Source organism: Bufo bufo, chromosome 4 (genome assembly GCF_905171765.1).
Source record: "Bufo bufo chromosome 4, aBufBuf1.1, whole genome shotgun sequence".
NCBI lineage: Eukaryota > Metazoa > Chordata > Amphibia > Anura > Bufonidae > Bufo > Bufo bufo.
The window spans coordinates 117,543,097-117,564,470 of record NC_053392.1 but is presented as its reverse complement, the minus strand read 5'-3'; positions in this window follow the sequence as shown (position 1 = coordinate 117,564,470).

Here is a 21,374-nt window from a genome sequence, read left to right as displayed (position 1 = left end):
ATAGGGTACGTAACAGGGATTAAACTGATAGGAATAGTACTACTTAAACACACCACTCATATTGGGATTGCACAGTACATTACACGGCGCACGCGCAGTGCCCCAAATTGGAAGTAAGAGAACCGACCAAGCATCTTTTTCCATCTCTCGGTTCCTAAAATCTATTCCATACACGTCCCCTGATAGGGGACGTAACAGGGATTAAACTGATAGGAATAGTACTACTTAAACACACCACTCATATCTGGTGGCACAGTACATTGCAAGGCGTACGCGCAGTGCCCCAAATTGGAAGTAAGAGGACCGTCCAAGCATCTTTTTCCATCTTCCGGTTCCTAAAATCTATTCCATACACCGGCCCCTGATAGGGGAAAAAACAGAGATTAAACTGTTAAGAACAGATTTTTTTTTAATAAAAAAAAAAGAGGACAGCCTCTGCGGAGCTGGGTATTTTTTTGCCGCGTTACTGAACGCTCATGCACAATGGCTGTAGGCTCATGCGTCCTTTTGCGGAGGTGACAAACCTGGTCAGTCAAACCCAAGGCAGCATCATCGACCTCATCGTGCCCTGCGAAGAGTGCTGGATCAGGCCGTAGATGAGCATGAAGAGGAAGAGTTGTGGTCACCATCACCACCAGAAGCAGCCTTGTCGTTGTCGATTACTGGACCTGCGGCAACGCAGAGAGAGGAGTCTGAAGAAGAGGAGTCAGAGGAGGAAGGTGGCTTTGAGGAGGTGGAAGACCAACCACAGCAGGCGTCCCAGGGGGCTTGTTGTCACCTTTCGGGGACCCTTGGTGTTGTACGTGGCTGGGTGGAGGAAGAGACCTTCAATGACGTCAGTGAGGACAAGGAACGGGACATGGCTAGCTTGGTATCCAACCTTGTGCAAATGGGGAGTTTGCGGTTGTGCAAATGGACTGTTTGCGGTTGTGCAAATGGACTGTTTGCGGTTGTTTGCGGTGCGTTAAACGGGGAATTTGGTCTGTCACTGTGAAGCGTGCGTAACCCTTACACTACCTGATCGATACAACATCATACCTGATGTTTTAAAGCACGTTTTTCCAAACAATTTAGGAATGTTAGGTGATTTATGCCCTTTATGGATTAAAACCCGACTCTGCGTCAACTACGTAATTTTCCATGGGAGTTTTGCCATGGATCCCCCTCCGGCATGCCATAGTCCAGGTGTTAGTCCCCTTGAAACAACTTTTCCATCACTATTGTGGCCAGAAAGAGTCCCTGTGGGTTTTAAAATTCGCCTGCCTATTGAAGTCTATGGCGGTTCGCCGGTTCGCGAATACTTGCGGAAATTCGCGTTCGCCGTTCGCGAACGGAAAATTTTATGTTCGCGACATCTCTACTCGCATGTGGATTTCAACTTAAATTAATGTCATTATTTTAATATGTCCCTCCTTATTTAGTCAAGCCTGACAAAGGCTATGATGTAGCCAAAACGTTGCTGTCTGTTTTTATGGTACACTTTCTGTGAAGTCTGCCAATAAAGAATTCACTGGTGATGCTGCCGTTACCTTTTTACATTTACTATCCTCTGGTTAGGTCATCAGTTTCTGATTGGTGGGGGTCCGACTCCCGGACTCAGCTGTTCGAGAAGGCAGAGTACCGCAGCAGCCATCTCTCTGCTTTTCCTAGGCCAAGTGACAACATGTTCATCAGTCATGTGGCCTAGGAGCAGCCCCATAGAAGTGAATGGGGCTGAGCTGTGATACCAGGCACATCTCCTATACAATGTACGGCGCTGTGCTTGGTGAGCTGCGAGAAGGCAGCAACGTTCAGAGGAGCACTGACTTAATAGGATGGAAGAATTTCCTCCGGCTACTAAACCTACCCTGTTACCCCCTTTAAATAACCACACCAACACTTACTTGCTTGGTGGAAAATGACCATGACGGCCAAACTTTATTATTCCACACATAACAAGCAACATCGTCCTAGCTGATGATGAAACCTTTGTAGAATTACTACGGGGATGGTGGCTAGAATACAGCACTCTTAATCAGGAGCATGAATCTGACCCTCTACTTTTCTGGGAAGCAGGCAAGTCCGTTCTAAGGGGGAGATTGATAGCTTATATAACAGGTCTCAAGAGAGCTACGAAGGTACAATTCATTAAGTGTAGTCAAGAAGTCCAGAGTTGTTACAGGGCTTTTGTACAATCTCCAACATTAGCGAACAAAGACAAATGGATTGCAGCTAGGGGGGGTTTTGAGCTCTGGGCAACGAGAAAGCAGAGTTCTCATAAAGCTAGGTGGGAATTAGAGCTGCACAAGTTTGGTAATAAGGCTGGTAGACTCCTGGCCAATTTGGCTAAGGGGCACAGACAAACAATCCCAATTACCCATTTACGGGACTCCGCAGGTAATTTGAGGTCCCAACCCCCCGACATCTTGAAAATCTTTAGAAGTTACTACTCTGACCTGTATAGTAGACCACCTGATACTGTAGCGACAGACCCCAGTCTATTAGATGGCTTAAATCTCCCAATGGTCACACAGGAGGATCTGGCCCAGCTTAATAAGCCCATCACGGAAGAGGAAATTCTGAATACGATATCGCAATTACTTGGGAATAAGGCACCAGGACCTGACGGTTACTCGGGTGACTTCTACAAAGCCCTAAAAGTACAAATATCGCCGGTATTGTCTAAATTGGGTAATGTTTTTTTGCAGGGGGGAAGGTTATCCGCCCAAATGAACATGGCACATATACGCATGCTCCCTAAGGAGGGTAAACCAGTAGAAGACCCCGCGTCATACAGACCGATATCTCTCATTAATCAAGATGTTAAAATCCTATCGAAGCTTATGGCCAACAGATTAGCACGCATCCTCCCGAGTCTGATCAGCCCACACCAGGTTGGTTTCATCAGAAATCGATCAGCGGTCACCAACATACGCCGAGTCTTGGCGGTTTTAGACGAGGTGGGTCGGAGAGAGGGAGATGGATCGACACCCTCCATAGTCACCCTGGACGCTGAGAAAGCTTTTGATAGAATACACTGGGAGTGGCTATGGAGGGTGTTGGACAAATTTGGGGTAAGGGGCTCTTTCAGGGAGTACCTTTTTCAGCTGTACGCAACTCCTATGGCCAGGATAGGCATGCAGGGCTTTCTTTCTGACCCTTTTAGCTTACATAGGGGAACCAGGCAGGGCTGTCCCTTATCCCCTTTACTGTTCGACTTGGCTTTGGAGCCACTGGTTTGTCTCCTAAACTCGGGTGGGATTTTTGAGGGTATTAGAATAGGGATTTCTGAACTGAAAGCTATTTTTTTTGCTGATGACATACTCTTATTTATGGAAAACCCCATTTCAGATCTACAGGCGGTATTGAATACCATAGCAGAATTTGGTCAGCTCTCAGGTTTTAAAATAAATAAATCCAAGTGTGCCCTTTTACAACTGGGGAGGGGGGGGACAAGATTAAACTCGAGGAGTGATATTGGTGGGATACCAGTGGCTAAAGACCACATTACGTATTTAGGAATCAAGATAGGTCCCAGAGCTGAATCCTTGTATGGTCTAAACTACACCCCTCTATTAAACAAGGTGACTTCTGAGTTGCGTAAGTGGCAGAATCTACCCCTACTGGGCAGAATTCATTTAGTCAAAATGATCAGCTTCTCCAGGCTTCTTTATCCTCTCCAGACGTTGCCCTTGCTGAATAAACATGTGGACGTCAGCAGATTTCATGGTGAGGTGGCATGTTTTATCTGGAAGGGAAAGAGACCAAGAATAAGCCTGAGGAAGCTGATGGCCCTTAAAATTAAAGGGGGATTGAATATGCCTGACGTTAGAATATATAACCATGCATGTCTTCTTAGACACATTAATGACTGGCTGCGTCACACAAGTTTTCATTCTGACTATGCTTTAGAGAAGGAACTTTGCGCACCTTGGGATCCTTGCACCCTGCTACACACGGCCTTGAGAGCCCTCCCCATGCACCTGCGGAACTCGACTATCTTCCGTCACACTTGGGCAGCATGGCGAAGTATTAGGAAAAATTTGCGACTCTGTCAGAGGGTTTCGAAATTTTTGCCCTTGTGGGGACATCCGGAATTCGAGCAAGGTAGAAGTAATGCCCTATTTAAGGAATGGAAACAGAAGGGAATATTAATGGCCCAGAAGTTGTTGCATAAGACCGAGAATAGATGGCTGTCATGTCAGGAAGTTAGGGACATTTTTCACCTGAATCCTTTTCAAACTATTCAATACACTCAAGTCAGCAAATTCCTGACAGATAGGTTGAGAGATGTCTCTAAGGAAATAACGAAAAATGAGTTTGACACAGGCCCACAATCCATATCTCTCTTATATTCCCAGCTACGGGAGACTTTGGGGGACAGTCTGCCACACCGGGCTTTTCGCCCATGGGCCCGTATCTTAGAGGACGATGAGGCAGGAGAGAAGATCTTGAAAGGATGGTGGGCTTTGAGGAACTCAGTCATAAATGAAACTTGGAGGGATACACATTTCAGGATAATGTATAATGCCATCTATGCTTTCAATCTCCCGACAGCTCCAAATAGGTGGGACAGGATCACTAGTTGCCCAAAATGTAAGGTAATGCACACCGACTTATTTCATGGTTTATGGTCCTGTCCTCAAATACAAAGCCTATGGATCCAGGTAGCCCAGATTTCAAAGGATAGTTGGAACCTGACGGTCCCGTTGAGCCCTGTGATCTTCTTGTTTCATTACTGGGAGGAACTGAAGGATGGGGTCCCTATGGAACGTAGACTGCCAACCCTCTTCCATGCACTTTGTATGGTAGCCAAAAGGAGCATATTGCAACACTGGCTTCAGCCTTCGGTCCCCTCTAGGGATGACATTTTAGCCTGTCTCAAAGAGTTACTGACCTTGGAGCGAGGGGATGTAATAAAACATAAGGAAGGGAAGGGAGGCAAATTCCTCAAGAAATGGAGAGGTTTCCTAACTCAACCCTGATTCCAAAATTGAGAATATTATGAAACCTTTTGCATTAACAAAGTGGTACTTAGAGGAGCAGTTGAAAGGGACGCTAGGTCGCTTGGCACAATGACATTTTTATTATGATCGTTCGAGAAGTTACCCATATGTCGACATAATACCTTTAGCCCCTGTCTGTCAAGAGGTATGGTAATTGTCCTGGCAGGACAAAAGAAAGTTAGTTAGTTTTGATTTAGGGTTGGGAGGAGGGGGAAGGAGGGGATTTAGGTCTTCGATTTGGGTGGGGGGGAGGACACTTAAATGAAGGGTTTTGAGTTACTTGTCTCTTTGGGTCAAATTGTTTTGAACCTTTGCTGTCTAACTAGACATTAATGTATGCTTTATGAAAATGATTTGTAACCGGCATGCATTGCTTTGATTTTGCACTTTATGTTTTATCTTTTTTTGAAAAATAAAAATTGTCTTTAAAAAAAAAACAAAAAAAAAAAACAAGCAACATCGTACACCATATAACATAAATAATAATAATAATAATAATAATAATAATAATAATAATAACAATAATAACAGCAGGCACTTTTGACACATCCCTCAACATTACCACCTACTGCACCGTAACAAGGATCCTGGAGGGCAACCCAAACAAGCAGTATCCTCCTTCACCGCCTCACCTCGTACTTCAAACTTACCCTTGGCCACACTCACCGACCCAAGGGCACCCACTCCTTGAAGTATACCAGCATCCCCCCCTGTAGGCCTTGTAGCCCAAACAGGGGCCCCATCCTCGGCATTAACAAACCATATGAGATGCAGGCTCCAACATGTCCTGCATCTCTTAACCATTGTATTGCTCCCCAGGATCCCATTTCCAGCAGCCACCAACGACCACCGGTGACACCTCACCTGTGGGCGTCCCGCCACACCTTAAGGGCGTCTCCAAACCTTCCTGAATACCCAAAGCCCACATGTCAATGCCCACATCATTCAGGTGTACACCATCATCTCTCAAGAATTGTCAACTCCCGATGACGCACCACAATACCACCCTGCCTGTGAACAAAACGCCCCACCTCCTTATTCAGCTTCGCCCGGGCTTTATTGATCTGCTCCACCGACCTGGCAAACCGCCAGCAACGCCTCGCAACCACCTCTGACCATACAAGCAACAAATCCGGAAACTCAGACAATAAACGCAACACGTCCAACCTGATATCCCGGATCACATCCCGGGATCGCCACACGCCCAAATCGTTGCCTTCAACATGAAGCACCAATATATCAAGAGGCCGATCTAAAGTGGCATTAATGTGAATTTCGGGCAACACCCGCCCCCAAAGGAGCCCCCTCAGACCAATCCACCGGATTAGCAACTCTTCCGTCGGGAAACCCAATTGGCGTCCATTCCTTCTAACATCCGCGCGTAAGGCCCCCCAGTGGCCCCCCAGTGGACGTACGAATGCCTGAAAATCCATGCCAGACAAGGCGCTGCCCCTAAAACAAAATAAAATTATTGTATCAGAACCACCAAACACGACACATCCCATTAGTAGCGACCCCACCCCACCAACCATTCATAACAGGCCGAATATACAAGTGAAAACAATCCGACTCCCAACGCCCAATGCGTTTAATCACCTCCTCCCCAAGCCCCCACCTGTCGCTGCCCCTATCCGGAACGAATGGGAAGCATATTCAGTGACGGGAAGACCCGCCGCCAACAAACATTTCTTAAAAACAGAGATAAATTGAAAGCGTGATAACCGCGAACCGTCCCTGTGAACCAACAACGCACCTGCTCCATCGGGCCGCACTCCCAAAAATTCCTCCACACAACGCACCGGACAAAGCACCGACCCCCCCAACGGCCTAAGCCACAAAACCACACCCCTACCTTCCTGATCAGTTTTCGACTTGCGTATTACACACCGCAAACCACCATCCCACAACGTTACATCCTCCCGCAACAAACCTCCTCCACCCGTACGACTGGCCGCTACCAATTCCGAAATTCGAAAGGCTCCGAAAAAGGCCAGCGAAAACGCCGCCCTAAACAAAAGCACTTCAAATTCCGACACACCAACCCAGCCTTCTCCCACAGCATCTGCAATACAGCAAAAGAAACTGGCCTTCTAGAGTCCCTACGAATCACCCCCCGCCGATAACCTTTTAACGCCTGCCGAACCACAAAACACTTAGACACATCATCCAGTCCCCGCAAGCGCAACCAAAAGGCTACCGCCGCCACCCTCTTAGACGCAACAGAGAACGACAAACCTTCAGCATAACACTCACCCACCCAAAAAACCAATAACGTCCTAAAATCATCAACCGAACTGCAACCCCCAACCAGCTCTATCAATTCCTCCCACAACAACCACACCGACGAATAAGCCGACCACGTACCTCTACTGAGTGACTGCCCAATCAGGTCCGCTGACACCCCAAGGCCACGCTCCAGAGCCACTGGGGACAGGGCAACCCCTGGACTTCGGCACCCGGCGCCAAGCTGCGAAAGCGATCCCACTGAAAACGAGAAAGGGAATCAGCGAGTGAGTTATCTATGCCTGAGTAAATTCGGCGGAGAGTTGGCCATCTGGCTATTAATCGCCTGTACCACACCCATATTGTCACAGTAGAAACGAACCCGCCGATTCCTGAGCCAGTCCCCCCACAACTCAGTAGCCAAAACAATAGGGAAAAGTTCTGTAACGGTCGCGTACACACACACACAGGGGGGAGGGAAGTGACCACTGCGCTCCACCCTCACCCCTGGCCCTGCCTACTTGCCTCACGAGTCCTAATGACAGGGGACAACTGGACGGCAATCCCTAACTTGGAGTAAGTGCAGGGATGACAGACAGACAAACAACAGGACGTGAACGGACCGAGTCAATACCAGGAAAGCTGCAAAGTACAAATGGAGCAAGCAGAGAATTGTCAGGAGAAGCCGGGGTCATAAATACCAGGAGAGCAGAGAAGTACAAGAGGAGTCCTAAGAGAGTAGTCAGGTGGGAGCCGAGGTCACAATACCAGGATGGAAGCGCAGTACAGGAGGATCAGGCAAAAGGATGGTCAAGGAACAGGATCAGGTAAGTATTCAGCAGTCCAACAAATAGCCAGGAACCTAGAAATTAACAGGCAACCTGTAGCCAGCAGGCTGCCTGTATTTATAGTGGGGAGTGAGGGTCATGTGACGTGGCCAGCGTCACATGACCGACAGACCAACCAGTCGAGCACCGAGTGATCAGCTCGGCGCTCAAGGCAGACTAGGAGCAGGGAGCTACCCAGCTAGTAAAGCCGCCCTGGGAATGAGGTCAAACACAGAACCTCATTCCAAAAGCTAAGCAACAGTTCTGCGGGCAATGGGGGACCGAGTGCACCTTCGGAACCCCGTGACAGTACCCCCCCTTTTACGAGGGGCCACCGGACCCAAGACTTCAGGCGATGGCTTTTCAGGGTGTTCTAAATGAAATTTACGAACAAGTCTAGGAGCATGAACCTCCCTGGCAGGTACCCAAGATCTCTCTTCAGGTCCATACCTCTTCCAGTGAATCAGGTACTGCAAGGAATTACGCACCTTCCTGACATCCACTATTTTAGACACCACATACTCGACAGCATCATTAACAAGAACCGGCGGAGGCGAGGCTTTTGATGGTACTACTGGTTCAAAATATTTTTTAAGCAGAGATTTATGGAACACATTATGAATGTGGAATGACTCAGGCAGCTCCAACCTAAAAGATACTGGGTTAATCACTTCCGTGATCTTATATGGTCCAATAAAACGAGGAGCAAATTTTTTAGAAGTTACCTTGAGAGATAGATTCTTGGAGGACAACCATACTTTATCCCCAACCTGAAAGTTTACCCCCCTTGAACGTCTCCTATCGGCCTTGAGTTTTTGAGAACATTGAGCCTTTTCTAGTTTCGATTGAACCCGGGCCCAAACTGTGCACAGTTCGGAGGAGAGTTTATCCGCTTCAGGGTTAGAGGAGGAGACAGACGACCCAGAATGAAAACGGGGATGAAAACCATGGTTACAAAAGAAAGGGGAGACCCCAGCAGAAGAATTGACACGGTTATTCAAAGCAAATTCAGCCAACGGAAGGAATTTGACCCATAATTGCTGGTCATCAGCAACATACAACCTCAAGAATTGTTCCACAGACTGATTAAGGCGTTCAGTCTGCCCATTACTCTCAGGATGGTAGGCAGAAGAAAAAGACAATGAAATTTTACATCTTTGACAGAAGGCCCTCCAGAATTTGGACACAAACTGCACACCCCTGTCAGAAACAATATTTTCCGGGATGCCATGTAAACGAACAATCTCTCTCACAAAAATAGATGCCAGGGTTTTAGCATTCGGAAGTTTAGACAGGGGAATGAAATGAACCATCTTGCTAAACCTATCGACCACTACCCAAACCACAGTCTTACCCTCTGCCAGCGGTAGGTCAGTTATAAAGTCCATCGAGATATGGGACCAGGGTCTACTGGGAATGAGTAGGGGTCGTAGGTTACCAGCAGGGCGAGTCCTAGGTGTCTTGGACCTGACACAAACCTCACAGGCTGACACGTAGGACTTGACATCCCTAGTTAGAGTGGGCCACCAATAAGATCTAAAAACCAGATCCTTAGTGCCCTCAACACCCGGATGTCCACAAAAGGCAGAATCGTGACACTCACCCAACAGCTGGAGACGAAATTGTACGGGAACAAACAACTTATCTGTTGGGGTGGATACCGGTGCCAGATGTTGTTCAGACCTAATGCGAGCCGAGATATCCTGGGTAAGAGCTGCTAAGAAGATTTTTGCTGGTAGGATGGATTCAGGTGGTACCTCAGTAGGTTGAAAAGCCTGGAAGCTCCGAGATAATGCGTCCGCCTTCACATTTTTACTTCCCGGCCTGAACGTGATGGAAAAATCAAAACGAGTAAAAAACAGAGCCCATCTGGCTTGACGGGGATTCAACCTCTTAGCAGACTCGAGAAACATAAGGTTTTTATGGTCAGTGACAACAGTTACACAATGTCTTGCCCCCTCCAGGAAATGCCTCCACTCCTCAAATGCCCATTTAATGGCCAGCAGCTCCCTATTCCCTATGTCGTAGTTTCTCTCCGTGGGAGAGAATTTCCTGGAGAAGAAGGCACATGGTCTCAGATTAGTGAGGCTAGCAGGACCTTGTGAAAGGACTGCTCCTACGCCGTCCTCGGACGCATCCACCTCCACAATAAAAGGTTTCTCCTGATCAGGCTGGATCAGAATGGGAGCGCTACTAAATGCCTTTTTTTAATTTTTCAAATGAAGAAATGGCCTCAGTAGACCAATTCTCCAAATCCGCCCCTTTCTTAGTAAGGTCGGTCAACGGTTTAGCAATTACGGAAAAATTCATAATAAATTTACGATAGTAATTGGCGAAACCTAAGAACCATTGTAAGGCCTTTAAGGATGAAGGTCTTACCCATTCCTTAATTGCTAGTACCTTACCAGGATCCATCTTGAAGGCGTGAGGTGTCAGAACATGCCCTAGAAACAGAATCTCCTGTACACCAAAGACACATTTCTCTTGTTTAGCGGATAGCTGATTCTCCCTCAACACTTCTAATACTTGTTTAACATGAGACACATGGGATTCGAAGTCAGGAGAGAATATCAAAATGTCGTCAAGATAGACAATAACAAATTTACCTAAGTACTCCCTAAGAATGTCATTCATGAAGTTTTGGAACACAGCTGGGGCATTGCTGAGTCCAAAAGGCATCACTTGATATTCAAAGTGTCCTACCGGAGTATTGAACGCCGTCTTCCATTCGTCTCCCTCCTTGATTCGGATTAGATTGTATGCCCCTTTCAGGTCAATTTTGGAAAACCAGGTTGCCCCCAGAACCTGGTTAAATAAATCCGGAATCAATGGGAGGGAGTATCTATTCTGGACAGTGATTTTATTTAATCTCCGGTAATCGATACATGGCCTAAGACCACCATCTTTTTTCTTAACGAAGAAAAACCCCGCCCCCATAGGAGAGACAGAAGGTCTAATATGCCCTTTACCAAGGCTCTCCTTAATATAATCTTCCATGGCCTTGCGTTCGGGCATAGAAAGATTATAAATTCGTCCTTTAGGAAACTTGGCCCCCTCTACTAACTCTATGGTACAATCATAAGGTCTATGGGGGCCATTTATCTACTCCCAGAGAAATCGTAATGGGTACCGAAAGCTTACATTTAGAAAATTCAGGGTGTACCTGGTCTTTAGGTTGCCTTGTCTTAGGAGACTTGACAGAGAGGACCTTCTTAGGACACTGGTTGATCCAATGGTCAGGATCTCCACAGTAAAAGCATTCTTCACGTCTGCGGCGAAGATTCCCTCGGGTCATGCCAACCTGCATGGGTTCCTCGGTGGAGACCTCAGCATTGTCTCTGGGATAGGCCTCTGGCTGGACCACCATCTGGGAAGAGAACTGTTGTTCCTGTCGTCTCTCTCTAACCCGTCGGTCAAGTCGGACAACAAGGGTCATCATCTCCTCTAAGGTCTCTGGAAGTTGATAACTGACCAGAAGATCCTTTAATTTATCAGACAGACCTGACCTGAACTGACTCTTCAGGGCTGGTTCGTTCCATCCTGAGGGGACACACCACCTTCTGAATTGGGTGCAATAATCCTCCGCTGGTAAATTGCCCTGAACCAGTGCCTTTAGAGCCGTCTCGGCTACTAGAGCCCTGTCTGGTTCATCATAGAGGGTACCCAAGGCCTGAAAGAACCCCTTCACAGAATATAAACAACTGGTGTCAGCAGGTAAAGAGAACGCCCAGTCCTGGGGATCACCCTGTAATCGGGAAATGATAATGCCCACGCGTTGACTCTCGGGGCCAGAGGACACGGAAGTAAAGTTTGCAACTCTCCTTAAAAGAGAGAAACTTCCTCCGGTCTCCAGAAAAGGGTTCTGGGAGCTTAATCTGGGGCTCAAAATGCGGACTGGAGGCCTGAGGAGTGGAAGAACCTTGCCCTAACTCAAAAGAACTGAGTTTTTCCCCTAACTCCTGCACCCTCTGCGTCAGATTAGAGACATGGTCAGTCAGGGTCACCAGAGGATTCATAATACAGTGGTTATTGGGCCTGTTAATCTGTAACGGTCGCGTACACACACACACAGGGGGGAGGGAAGTGACCACTGCGCTCCACCCTCACCCCTGGCCCTGCCTACTTGCCTTACGAGTCCTAATGACAGGGGACAACTGGACGGCAATCCCTAACTTGGAGTAAGTGCAGGGATGACAGACAGACAAACAACAGGACGTGAACGGACCGAGTCAATACCAGGAAAGCTGCAAAGTACAAATGGAGCAAGCAGAGAATTGTCAGGAGAAGCCGGGGTCATAAATACCAGGAGAGCAGAGAAGTACAAGAGAAGTCCTAAGAGAGTAGTCAGGTGGGAGCCGAGGTCACAATACCAGGATGGAAGCGCAGTACAGGAGGATCAGGCAAAAGGATGGTCAAGGAACAGGATCAGGTAAGTATTCAGCAGTCCAACAAATAGCCAGGAACCTAGAAATTAACAGGCAACCTGTAGCCAGCAGGCTGCCTGTATTTATAGTGGGGAGTGAGGGTCATGTGACGTGGCCAGCGTCACATGACCGACAGACCAACCAGTCGAGCACCGAGTGATCAGCTCGGCGCTCAAGGCAGACTAGGAGCAGGGAGCCACCCAGCTAGTAAAGCCGCCCTGGGAATGAGGTCAAACACAGAACCTCATTCCAAAAGCTAAGCAACAGTTCTGCGGGCAATGGGGGACCGAGTGCACCTTCGGAACCCCGTGACAAGTTCCAACAGTACCAAGTTGCTAAGGAAACCAGCCTGCTCCCACTCCACCAGCCACACCCCCGCACTCCATTGTCCCTGGCAAAAAAACACCATATCCACATTAACCTGCGGCATCCGAAAACAACTCCAATTCCACCCTACTAATCGCCTCCTCCATCCACATAGACCGCCCATTGTACTCCCCGAGAAAATTTTCCCACACTGCCAAATCCTCCTTTACCGCAGCAGGTAACCGCAAATAATGAAACGGGGCGATAACCCCTGCCGTGGCCAGAGCTAAACGCCGACAAAAAACCCATCCTATCGGCAAAATACGACAAGCGAAATTCAATTTTCCCAATACAGACTGAACCCGCTTGAGCTGAACCCGCTTGAGCAGAAAAACAACATCATCCAACAAATCAGACATCTTGTTGTCCGGTAACCGACATTCCATGGCCATACTGTCAATTTCAATCCCCAAAAACGTCATAACCGTGGAAGGCCCCTCCGTCTTCCCCTCGGCTAAAGGGATACCAAACCTCGCAGCCACTCGCTTCATCGTATGCAGCAACACAGCACACACCCTGGATTCGGCAGGACCCAAAAACAAAAAATCGTCCAGATAATGCAGAACCGAATTCCATCCCGACTCCTGTTTTACCACCCACTCCAAAAACGAACTAAACGATTCAAACAACGAACAAGAAATTGCGCAGCCCAATTAACGTAAAAACAACCCTGCCATTGAAAACCCAGTTAATGCAAACTATCCGGGTGGATGGGCAACAACCGAAAAGCAGCCTCAATATCCGTTTTTGCAAGCAGGGCGCCCATGCTCGAAACGCCTAACCCACCCCACCGCCGCATCAAAAGACGTGTACGACACGGAGCACAACTCATAAGCTATCCCATCATTCACCGACCCCCCTTGCGGATAGGACAAATGATGAATAAGCCTGAACTTATTGGGCTCCTTCTTAGGCACCAAACCCAACGGGGACACCCACAAATCAGGCAAGGGACACTCCGTAAAGGGGCCTACAACCCTGCCAGCCGCCACCTCCTTCTCAATCTTATCCCTCACCACACCCGGATGACGCAACGCTGAGGACAAATTCCGTGCAGTCAAACTCGGCCCAACTGAACTACACGGGATCAAGAAACCCCCAGTAAACCCTGCCAACAACAACTGAGCAACCTCCCTATTTGGATACCTCCTTAAATAGGGCTCCACCTCTTCCACCCTCACCGGCGTCACCCCTCTTCTGCGCAGCCTCGGGTCCCTTACCCCTCCCTCACTTGAAACACTGCGACAAACTATGGGAGCCACCGCAACCGGAGCACTCGTGCTTCTACCGGAAATCTGACAGGAACCTGCAATGTCCCTCGTTATACTGCCAGCAACAGCCCTTTCTACCTCCTCCCTGCGAGTCCGAGGGACCCCCGGTCGATCCCCGAAAGGGCTACGAACCACCCCTAGGCGCCGCCATCAACCGCATCCAGAGACCAATGTCCTTATGATCCCACCGTATGCTAGGCCTGACAGCCTTCCGCTGCCGGAACTGCTCATCATACCTAAGCCATGCCACACCCCCATAAGTCCGATGAGCCTCCCCTATCGCATCCATATAGCAGAACAGTGCAGAGCAATGTTCGGGCGATTTTTCCCCAACCACACTGGCCAAAATCGCAAAGGCCTGAAGCCAATTTTGAAACGTACGTGGGATCAACCTATACCGCCTCCTTTCTTCCTCCTCTTTTTTACTTTCATCCAGCTTACCCCTGTCTAAATTAAATTTCTCCAAAGGAAGCAATGAAAATATTTCCACATATTCATCCCTCCATATCTTCTCCCTAATTTCCTGTTTCAAATGAGCCCCCAGCGGTCCCTCAAAACACACATATATTTCCCCTTTTGCCGCGTCCGCCAACCGAACGCCATCCCCCACGTCACCTCTAACTCCCGCCACCGCCCCTGCAGCCTGCAAACCCCCTGCGGCGACACTATCCCCAATTCCAACCGAACCTTGCACCATCCCCTGATCCAACGCCCCCAATGCCTGCGCAGGCGCCCAAACCGACACCGGGGATGCCGGTGCCCCCGACCCCAACCGCGACAGCATCCCAGACAATACCTCCCGGGCCAAGACGTCAGAACCCCCCTCACTATGCGGAACAGTACCCCCAACTGGCATCTGACACGACGTCATCTCACCTGGCCGTCCCCGGAAAGATCCTCCGGCAGCCGCAACTCTGCTCACAGACCTCCGCACCGGCGTGCTCGCACCGCATGGCACGGCGTCATCCAGCATCGAATCGTCCCTTCCGCCTGCCGTGTCGTCCGCTCCAGACTCCAATTCACCCTCTTCTAACCCCGATGCCTTCCCCTCTTGGCGCTGACATGAGGGGAGGGTAACTACCCGAATCCCAGACGGGCGGGCCTCATCATCTGGCAGCAGTCCTTCCATCCCTCCTGCCCCCACCGAAACCGACTCTGCAGCAATCTTGCCACAAGCCGCCGCTCCATGCCACCGCTCAGGGGGCGGAGCTAAAGTATCCCCTCCGACGACTGACCGGCTGCAATATCGCCGACCCGCTACTAGGGGCCGCGACGCGCTCACATACACACCAGCCACTGCGCTTGCTTCCTCCTCACGCTGTAGCTGCCGGCCTGGATCCCTCCGCCGCAGCGCAGGAGACATAATCACATCCACCGCCGGAAGGCCCAAGCCCCGAGACGGCCCGGCCGCACTACTTCCCCCAGCATCAGGTAAGGCCCTTCTGGCTCGCTCCCCGCGTGGAACATCTCGCGGGGATGCCGCCACCTGCAAACGATCCCTCCCTCTTGTTGAAAGGGAGACGGGTCTGGGGGGAGCCCGACCCTCTCCCGCCGGCCAGCCACGCGATACCGAATTCCTCCCGCTGTGCCTGGGGGTCCGACTGGCCACGGACACCTCAGACCGCAGCGGAGGGTCCCTGGCGGGGCTTCTAATGCGTCGGCAGACCCGAGGGGTAGCTTCTGGGCTCAAGCGCTCAGGGGGGACAGATCTCCTGGCCCTGACAGCGCGAGCTGACACAACCGGAGGAGAAGGGGGGTGAAGGGCAGCCTGAATGGTCTGCTGCAGGAACTCCATCCCATGTACCTCCACCGCGGCCCGCACCGACGCCAACAGCTCATCCAAAGAGGCCATGACACCTCATAATCTCGCTGGCTCTAGCTGGCAACTGACCCGAAGCCCCTCCTTCTATATCCTATATACCTCCCGCCAAACTCCCAGCTCCTCCCCACCTAAATCATAACAACCCCCTACCATGCAAATCCCAGCAACCTTAACCCTCTCCTAGCCTCCAGTCTTCCCCCTAAGTCAGTCCGCCCTGCGCTATGGCTGCGCCTTGCTCCGTTGCTATTATGATGCCTTCTCAAAACAATTGATCGGCGGGAGTCCTGGGTGTCAGACCCCCACCAATCAGATACTGATGATCTGTCCTGAGGAGTGATCAGTAGAGATGAGCGATGTTTTAAGAAATTCGATTTGGATGATTCGTTGAATTTTTCCCCAAAATTTGATCTGAATTAATTTGTCATGAAGCAAGTTATAAATCAGCTATTTCCCGGCTGTATTTCAGTGTACATCACTGTGCATTGCAGAAACATGCATAGCTAGTCCACTGTGGTAGTGAAACAGTTACTGTGGTCAGTATGACAGGCAGGTGACAGATGTCAGTCTTAGACTCAGTTATCTATAACACAATGTGGACACCCCTATAGCAAGAGTATTAGAGAATCACGGCGTTATAGAATTACATATGTAAACAACAATGTGGACATCACAATAGCAGTAGTATTAAACAGATTTTTCACCCCAAACAGTGCATCAAGGTTAATAGAATTGCTTATCTATCAACAAAGGGGGACACTGTTTAATAAGTCCCTGCACTCTCCCTATGCTCTCCCTATAGTGTGCATAAAGTCTCCCTATGATCTCCCTACACTGTCCCTGTGCTGTCCCTGAACTCTTTCTAACTAAAATTATACAAATACAGGCTTTCTTAATCACTGTTCCTAGCACCAGTCACATCTCTCCCTGCATTACGTTCACAGTAAAATGGTGGAGATGAGAGGTTTTTATATGGCTGTGAGTCCATCACAGGGGCTGGCTCTCTACTGATTGGATGGCTGCATGTCATTATGGGTGACTGGGCTTCTTACTTTCACTTTGTAACATGTGCAACAGGCATTTTAGAAAAAATCCAATTTGTTACCATAATTAGTGACGAATCAAATTTTACGGGAAATTCGGATAAAATTTCACTTCATCAACTATAATTCGCTCAACACTAGTCATGAGTACAAAAATCTTGGAAAATCCTTTTAAACTAAGTATTTCCCCTTTAAAGGGAATCTACCACCAGTTTTCTACTGCCCTCACTTTTAAATCCTAGTAGCTTCAGCGCATGCCAATGAGTCCCCATGTTCATGAGCTCACTGCTCCCCCCACATGCCTCTGATTGACATATGTTTGCGGGGGAGCCAGGAGCTTATGAGCTGTTTAGAGCAAACTAAAAAAAGTGACCCAGCATTTTGCTAAGGAGATCTAACACTTGTTTATGTTGCCCTTATGTCTCCCCAGTCATTGTTCAAATTGCTTTGCTAGATTTATACCAAGCTGGCAGCTCAGGGGGTGTTTCCTTTCTGCTGCAGCTCAGGGGTGTGTGTCCTTTCTACTGCAGTTCTCTTTATTAAAGCTCAGATGGTGTGTCCTTTCTGCTACAGCTGTCTTGCTATCACAGCTCTGGAGGAGTGTCCTCTCTGCTGCAGATGGGGGTGGTCTTTCTGTTGCAGCTCTCTGCCTCTGGTTTTGGTATTTCTGTAGCACAAAATAGTAGGGATTGGTAGTCTAATATAAAAATAAAAAAATACAACCAAGGAAAAAAATTTAACAGGCAAATGTGACACATGCATGGAGACACCTGAACCCTTTAAGATGGCATTTCTATCACAAGTGATAAGTTTATCAGATCATAAGTCTGTTTAGTGCCATATAACATTTTGCTGCTGAATGACAATACATACACACTTTGATTTAAAAATGCCTGAAACTACTTTTCAAAGAGATAAATCCTGGAATGTGAATAAATGAATAGAGAAGTACGGTATGAAGCTCTACCCTCACAGAGGTTCTGTACACTTTCCAACTAGTAAATTGCTCTGTGTCTTTTGGCCAAGGGAACAAATACTAGTAAAAACATTTGCAACTGCATAACTTGTCCAACAGGTCGTAAATTACAAAAAAAAATACTGTATTGGTGGGTGTGCCTTTCCTTTCTCCCAAAAACTTTTTTTTACGTTACTTTTACTCATTTACTTTCTGGAACACCCCAGGAGCTACTGATGGGAACATACGAGCTAGGGTTGTACCATCCACGAGGCAAGAACTATGAATTATGCAGCACTTTTCCTACGGATGTAGCAGAGTTAACAGTAAAAATTTATTAGTTAGATGTGATAACTCACCAAGTGTGTGTGTTAACTCTGCTTCATTCCTATAGATTTGCATAATAGGTACAAATACAGTGTTAACAGCCACAGTGATAACGCGTTAGCTAGATGTGATAAGTCACCAAATGTGACTGTTAACTCTGCTACATCCGTACCTATAGGTGGCATAATTTTGGAAAATATGCATTTAAAGAGATATCCTGGTTGTGGATCCTCAGGGAATAATGCTTATTTAGTACAAGGTATTTAACATGAGGAAGGTGTACTAAGTGAGTGTACTGTCCTACTATTCAGCCTACTGTATCTAATATATATTTTTATATATACAGTACAAACCAAAAGTTTGGACACACCTTCTCATTCAAAGAGTTTTCTTTATTTTCATGACTATGAAGGAATCAAAACTATGAATTAACACATGTGGAATTATATACATAACAAACAAGTGTGAACCAACTAAAAATATGTCATATTCTAGGTTCTTCAAAGTAGCCACCTTTTGCTTTGATTACTGCTTTGCACACTCTTGGCATTCTCTTGATGAGCTTCAAGAGGTAGTCCCGTGAAATGGTCTTCCAACAGTCTTGAAGGAGTTCCCAGAGATGCTTAGCACTTGTTGGCCCTTTTGCCTTCACTCTGCGGTCCAGCTCACCCCAAACCATCTTGATTGGGTTCAGGTCCGGTGACTGTGGAGGCCAGGTCATCTGGCGCAGCACCCCATCACTCTCCTTCATGGTCAAATAGCCCTTACTTTCAAAGTTTTCCCAATTTTTCGGCTGACTGACTGACCTTCATTTATTAAAGTAATGATGACCACTAGTTTTTCCTTACTTAGCTGCTTTTTTCTTGCCATAATACAAATTCTAACAGTCTATTGAGTAGGACTATCAGCTGTGTATCCACCTGACTTCTCAACGCAACTGATGGTTCCAACCCTATTTATAAGGCAAGAAATCCCACTTATTAAACCTGTGAAGTGAAAACTATTTCAGGGGACTACCTCTTGAAGCTCATCAAGAGAATGCCAAGAGTGTGCAAAGCAGTAATCAAAGCAAAAGGTGGCTACTTTGAAGAACCTAGAATATGACATATTTTCAGTTGTTTCACACTTGTTTGTTATGTATATAATTCCACATGTGTTAATTCATAGTTTTGATGCCTTCAGTGTGAATCTACAATTTTCATAGTCATGAAAATAAAGAAAACTCTTTGAATGAGAAGGTGTGTCCAAACTTTTGGTCTGTACTGTATATATATATATACACTGCTCAAAAAAATAAAGGGAACACTTAAACAACACAATGTAACTCCAAGTCAATCACACTTCTGTGAAATCAAACTGTCCACTTAGGAAGCAACACTGAGTGACAATCAATTTCACATGCTGTTGTGCAAATGGGATAGACAACAGGTGGAAATTATAGGCAATTAGCAAGACACCCCCAATAAAGGAGTGGTTCTGCAGGTGGTGACCACAGATCACTTCTCAGTTCCTATGCTTCCTGGCTGATGTTTTGGTCACTTTTGAATGCTGGCGGTGCTTTCACTCTAGTGGTAGCATGAGACGGAGTCTACAACCCACACAAGTGGCTCAGGTAGTGCAGCTTATCCAGGATGGCACATCAATGCGAGCTGTGGCAAGAAGGTTTGCTGTGTCTGTCAGCGTAGTGTCCAGAGCATGGAGGCGCTACCAGGAGACAGGCCAGTACATCAGGAGACATGGAGGAGGCCGTAGGAGGGCAACAACCCAGCAGCAGGACCGCTACCTCCGCCTTTGTGCAAGGAGGAACAGGAGGAGCACTGCCAGAGCCCTGCAAAATGACCTCCAGCAGGCCACAAATGTGCATGTGTCTGCTCAAAAGGTCAGAAACAGACTCCATGCGGGTGATATGAGGGCCCGACGTCCACAGGTGGGGGTTGTGCTTGCAGCCCAACACCGTGCAGGACGTTTGGCATTTTCCAGAGAACACCAATATTGGCAAATTCGCCACTGGCGCCCTGTGCTCTTCACAGATGAAAGCAGGTTCACACTGAGCACATGTGACAGACGTGACAGAGTCTTGAGACGCCGTGGAGAACGTTCTGCTGCCTGCAACATCCTCCAGCATGACCGGTTTGGCATTGGGTCAGTAATGGTGTGGGGTGGCATTTCTTTGGAGGGCCGCACAGCCCTCCATGTGCTCGCCAGAGGTAGCCTGACTGCCATTAGGTACCGAGATGAGATCCTCAGACCCCTTGTGAGACCATATGCTGGTGCGGTTGGCCCTGGGTTCCTCCTAATGCAAGACAATGCTAGACCTCATGTGGCTGGAGTGTGTCAGCAGCTTCTGCAAGACAAAGGCATTGATGCTATGGACTGGCCCACCCGTTCCCCAGACCTGAATCCAATTGAGCACATCTGGGACATCATGTCTCGCTCTATCCACCAACGTCACGTTGCACCACAGACTGTCCAGGAGTTGGCAGATGCTTTAGTCCAGGTCTGGGAAGAGATCCCTCAGGAGACCGTCCGCCACCTCATCAGGAGCATGCACAGGCGTTGTAGGGAGGTCATACAGGCACGTGGAGGCCACACACACTACTGAGCCTCATTTTGACTTGTTTTAAGGACATTACATCAAAGTTGGATCAGTCTGTAGTGTGTTTTTCCACTTTAATTTTGAGTGTGACTCCAAATCCAGACCTCCATGGGTTGAAAAATTTGATTTCCATTTTTTAATTTTTGTGTGATTTTGTTGTCAGCACATTCAACTATGTAAAGAACAAAGTATTTCAGAAGAATATTTAATTAATTTAGATCTAGGATGTGTTATTTTTGTGTTCCCTTTATTTTTTTGAGCAGTGTATATATATATCATGTGGTTGGATGACTAGATGATACACTAACGCATGATCCGGGGGCAGTGGCGTACATAGAGAAGTAAGGGCACCATAGCAAGGATCAAACCATGACCCCCACACAGGACAGAAGGGTTTCTGCTTAAACCTTTTTCAATGACTCTTGGGCCATTTTCCACTGCCTCATTTGCTAAAAGTTGTTCCTTTAGAGGGTATAGTCCTGACCAGGTTTTCACCTCCAGTAGAAGATGGGATGATCCCAACTAAGACTCGGCCCCA